Here is a 5,992-nt window from a genome sequence, read left to right as displayed (position 1 = left end):
AAGCAGAGGGGTTGAAGTGTTGCTTAATGACTCATGTGGAGGTGTAGAAGATGGAGAGACAAAACATCCCAATCACTGTCAGCTCCTAATGGGTACAAAATGCTAATCTGAAACCCAGCAGAAGGTCACTGGCCCAAGGAGAGTACAAGGAGGAGCCAGCAGCCACCACCCCTCGTCCTCCTCATCACCACAACTAACCCTGAACCACCTACACGCACATCTTGGTGCTTGTGAGCATGTGGGGCTGTCACTGAGCAAAAGCAGGTTTGTTCTACAAATTCACCTTCCTCCACTGCACTGTCTTGAGCTGAGGTTTGCTGCATTACCTGGGCCATGCTGCAGCATGAATTGCTACCCAGGAAACGTGTGATGGGGATTTTGGAAAGTCACTCATCTCTGTTATCTCCCCACCTCTGTTGACTGTGAAGTTGTGAGTTGGGGATGTTTGGTAGGACTGTCCAGGATGCCTTTGCTCTCCAACAGCTATGCTCAGAAATCCTTACAGGAATCAGTCTGTGGCACTGCTGTAGGTGACTGCTGCCTTTCTCTGCCCAGGGTAAGTTTCTTGCAGTTGACAATAAACTCTACGGGCTCAAACATGAGTCAGGAAAGTAAGAAGCTGGGTTCTCATCTAAAGGCAGCATCACAAAAGGCTTCATCATCACCAGGCTCCTGGAGGGAGGGCAGCAGATCTACAATTGTTCACCCAGCTTAAGTGTAGAGAGACTTCTTTTGCAATGTATATATACTTTTGCATGAGAAATTCTTATAAGAGGAGTAATTATAGAAAACTGTGTCTCCTAACTAAAAGAAAAGGAAAGAAAAGAATAAGCACGTATGACACCATCTGGGGTACATCAATCAGAGCAGACCAGGAAAGATAACAGGCTGGGTAAACTCATCATAGGAGCTGCCAGCTATTTATCTAAATTGCATTTCTTAGCACTTTTGAGAAACACTTCCCCTTCTTTTAAAGGACAGATGAAAGTGGGACTCCTGTGATGTCTTCCCCTCATCCCTTCTCACACCTCCCCACCTATCTGGGAACTACTCTCTGCTTTGGGAGCCCGGCAGCTGCCCAGTCACCAACCCACCTAACACAAATCAGGCTTTTCCCTCAGGAACAAATTTACCGTTTTGGTAACATTCTGGCCTCTGCTTTGGCAAGGATGGGCTAATCTGAGATCCAAACACAACTGTTTGCCTTTTTAACCCTATTCCAGTCTTGTGCTGGATTTATACTGCTTTGAGGGTAGGAGGATATGGGGAATACGCTCTCTGCATCATGGCGTAGCAGAGCTGTGCTGCATTCATCCATCTCTTAGACCAAGAATGTTTCACCAACTGATTTAATTATATGAAGCTTATGCAAGAGTTACAGAAGGATTATCTGGGTTTTATCATGGTTATTATAGAAAATTATTATATTGTTACTATTACAGAGTTACAAAAAGTAAAGAGGAATCATAGGAAACTTGGCAAGAGCTCATTAGCAGTGTGGTGCAGTCTGCAGGAGCTAATTAAAAATGCCTATATCTGATGATAACCATTTATCTCATCACAGCCTCCATTCCCTATGTCTCTTTCTCTGGATAGAGTGAGAGGGAATGATCTCTTTTCACTGGTGAATGTGTATACAGCAATACATACTGCGTACAGAATAATACAAATGGTTTTGTTCTGGGATATGAAGCCACCAGCTCTGTTCTTGCCTGCCTGAGCTGTGGGCTGACTGTCCTTGCCTTGCACACAAAGCCACATTAGATGCTCAGGGATTGCCTAGAGTCACTTCAAGAAGTGTCATCTCAGCCAACCACGCCAGGCTGAATGCAAGGAGATGGAGACTGTAACCCTGGAGGAAATGCTGGTTGGGAGACATGAAAACAGTACTCAAACAGCATCATAACACAAGCATTTACATTTACTGTGCTCAAAGTCTTACAGAAGTTGCTGGTACCTCTGGTGTCTCTGTTTCCAGCAATCCATTGGTCTGAATCGCTTACTAGGAGGGCAGGATTTTCTCAGACAACATCTGTATCTCTTCTGTAGGCTTGCTCCTTCTGCATGCTTTCAAAGCAAACAAACAAAAATTGACACAGCTTCCAGTTAATCTGTGTTATCTGGAAAGATGAAATCAAGGTGAAATTCAGTTTGTCAACAGGGGTGTGAATGCTGACAGAAGATGGATCAGAACAGGCGAACACTAGCTGTAGTATTGCCCAACAAGTCATTTCTCACACTCATAATGCCTGGACGCAGATGGATATTCCTGATATGACATTTCATGAACTCATTTTCCTTTGGAGTTTGAATTGAAAGGGTCTGTAGGAAAAGCAGAGAAATAAATCCCAAAAGCTGTGGTGGTTGTGATACCATTTTCTGTTCTGCTCCTTGGTGCTGGCCAGCCTGGAGGACACCCAAGCCGAGAGGCACAGCCAGCCTGCCTCACTCTCCATGGAATGGAAGGTACTTCTATTTCTTAATCCATCCCAAAATATCAGTCTCTTGGAAACAAATTCCTTGTCATGTTTAATCTTTGCATGCATTTTTAGTAAAGCAGATGGAGTGGATGCTGAATAACGAAACCTTCGAGCCTGCTCCAGCTGAATATAAAATCTACCTCAGCAACGCTGCGATTGTGCTTTGCGTGACAGCAAGGACCAAGTCTGAAGTCCGTTGGCCTCCAGTGCAACCTGGCTGATCGTCAGCCCTCCAAGACACTGCTCCTCTGTGCAAGAGTTTACAATCTCTTGGCCAACTAAAGGCTCTCCCCCTTCCCAGCCATCTCTTTGACACCAGTTGACCGTGGTTTTACTGTGTTTCTTGACCAGATAGATAGACTTCATGTCCATAACCTCAGGCATAAGTTAGAACTATTTTGCCCCAAACCGTATATTTTTTTATTGTTCCATCCTAAGGAGAACCTCTGTTAGCTCTCCTATTACTATTACTATTATTATTATTATTACTATTATTAATGTGTGTGAACACAGATGATCAGATGAGTAGTGCCAGCTCTTAACCAGCATATACAGCCTGGCCTCCTTGGCAACTGAGAAGACTTTTTCTCAAAACCAATCAATTAAACCCCACCACTATGCCTGCTGGGCATGCCTGTCTGACACTCAGAAAAGAAAACCGTGTACTGAAAATCCTGGCACTTCCCCCAGAAATGTCACCCTCCTTTTGAAAACAATGCTAGAAAAATCAGGATTTTGTTCCTGCAACTTCTGCGCACTTTCCCCTTTTCAGCTTTCCCTGCCAAGCTTCATCCTCAGGTGCATTCCTGCCTGAAACTGTGTTGTATCAGCCAGTCTCCCAGACATCCTCTGCTTTCACAGGCAGTTTCAACTGCACACCGCAGCCCAGCTGCTGTCCCAGATGCAGAAATCTCTTTTTGCAACAGCAGCAGTCAGTAAAAGTCTTGGTGGATGAAGCAACCCATGACTGACATCCATGGCTTTTCCAGGAGATGCTGGAGACAGAGGTGGGACATCAAACTTAGCTGAGATTTCCCAACACAGAAAAGAGTTAAAGAGCTGTTAGATTGTTTGGGTGGCCAAACATGAATCATTTCTAAACCCATATCATGCTTTTCCCCCCCTGAAATCAAATGATCTACTAAACCAAACCAAACCAAAAATTCCTGGTGAAATCAAGCCAGGTCAGCTCTCCTGAAATGAGGACAGTTATGTGGAGCATGAACTTATCTCCCCTTTGAGTTATCTGTCCTCGTACCTGGGACCAGAATGAGAAGAGGGGCTGGAGAGAGCATATATTCCGTCAGTTCCCATCCTCTGAGAACAGCCCTGGGAACCAAACAGGGATGCAGTGCTGCTAAATCTCACCCGAAAAAAAACCAACCTGGAAAGTCTGATGAGAAATCTAGATTTTCTTGTGGTAAATTACTAGAACAGAAATTAAATGAACTATATAAATTGTTTTAGAATTAACAGAGATTAACACGGTGGTATAAACTGTAATACAGGCTAAGAAAGACAACAGTGTAATCTTCAGGATTTTACGTGTATTCAGTGCATGTAGCATGAGGTGTCTTGACATACACGCACAGTGGAAATCAGCTGAAAGGAAGAAAGAGCACTGAGTGGCGAGAAATTAGGAGACAGAAAAGAGGGAGGGGGATTAATCAGCATTAGTGCTGCTTTCAATCACTGGGTTCCCTATAGAAATTAAATGGCTTGACTCGTACCAAGTTACCCATTATGAATACATGCCGTTGCTTTCATTCCTCACTTTCCTGGGCAGACAGCAGCCATGTCCTTGTGCTGTAGCCTTGGCTACAGCGTAAAGGGGTTAATTTGCTCTCACTCCCCATCTCTTTAAATATAACTCATAAATTTGATTGTTTGCTTGTTTTTATTACAATAGCTGTAGCTCTTCTGGAGAAAATACACCTCGGACCACTACACTGCAGTTTTCCAAAGTGAAGTTTAAGCCTCCTTCAGCAAATGTAATGGTCACAGGTTTTAAATCTTATGATGAGGGCAATAAGCTATTATTGGCCACAGCATAAAAGCAAAATACAAGCCCTCACAACCCAGAGCCAAAATATGGATGTAACATGACAAACCTATATATATGTAATCCTTTGTATATCTGTCATATATGCATGTCACATACATATGGTACTTGCATACATATAAATATGTATACATACATATGTATACATATAGTTGAAGCGGCCACAAATGATATCTAAGAAAAACAAATCTTTGTTTTTCATTACCACCTGTAATTCCACCCAGGCTCGTTACTTCTTTCACTGAAGCAATGAATGAAGTAATAATTCTCCCTAAAAGCTGTGCTGCATGTTTCACTGCTGGAGCACCAGCCTGGTACATCAATGGAGTGCTGGGACAGGCATTAGGAGCGGTTAGATCCACGTAGAAGAGCTGCACTTTCCTCTCTAGCCCAAATTAAGAAGAAACCCAGCAGTTTCAGGAGATTTACATTTATTTTCATGCTGTAAGCCAGATGAAGCTGGAGCTGGGGTGGGGCTGTGAGTATCTGGATGTCTTCACGAAGCCAGCGCTCAGCACGAGTTGGAAACTTGGCCTTGTGTCCCTGAATAAGCCAAAAATAGTTTGTTCATGGGGACTAACTGACCTCCATGCTCCCTTCCTAGCTCTGTGTATTTTATCTGATGGGCTTCAAGGGATTTCCTGCGATTATTGCAGATGCCTCTGGAGATACATTCAAAAGGATCCTGAATGCCTGTAAAACCTCTCCCTGTGAAGTCAGCCCATGGAGAAACCTCACAGAGGAGATGTAAATCTTGGGAGGTTTTATAGCAGCTCCTCCAACATCTGTAATTCCTGTATCGGCAAACACTTTACACATTGCTCTGGGAGCGGGATGTAGAGAAGGGAGAGTTATTTCAGAAAGCAAGTACTTAATATCTACAGCTCTACATGACAGACAAAAAAATGTAACCCCAAATAGCTTTCCTAATTCAGACTGTATTAAAATGTGTATATATATATATAAAGTAATAGCATTTCACTCACATGGTCATTTTCCACTGACTGGTCATGGATAAACTCTCAATCATGTCCAGACCCTGCTGTGGTACCATGAATGCTGGAATAGTTAAATAGTTAAATATTTGTGCTAGCTCTCTTTTAGTTGACTTCGTTCCTAAAAGGAGGAAAATGCTTGCCCCATTCTGGATGCAAAGGAGGCGTTTGGGTTAGGAGCAGAGCTGCACAAGGAGTTTTACTGGGTGGTAACAGAGGCAGCAGAATGTGGATGAAAAATGAGGGAGCAGGAAGAGGGTTTTGGTGCATGTTGGTATTTTGATAGCATACCTAATTTTGGCCAGAATAAAAACTCAGACTGCTTTAGTTGCAGAGAGGTGATGGGTTTGTAGCCTATCCTACAAAACCCGAATATGTTTTATATAAAGTGTGCCATAGCAATAAGAGGAATCAATACAGAGATGCCTCTGTGTGTGCGTGTTTTATATTAAGAC

The sequence above is a fragment of the Platalea leucorodia genome (genome assembly GCF_965183815.1).
Source record: "Platalea leucorodia genome assembly, chromosome: 5".
NCBI classification, from domain to species: domain Eukaryota; kingdom Metazoa; phylum Chordata; class Aves; order Pelecaniformes; family Threskiornithidae; genus Platalea; species Platalea leucorodia.
Note: the sequence above shows the minus strand (reverse complement) of the source record.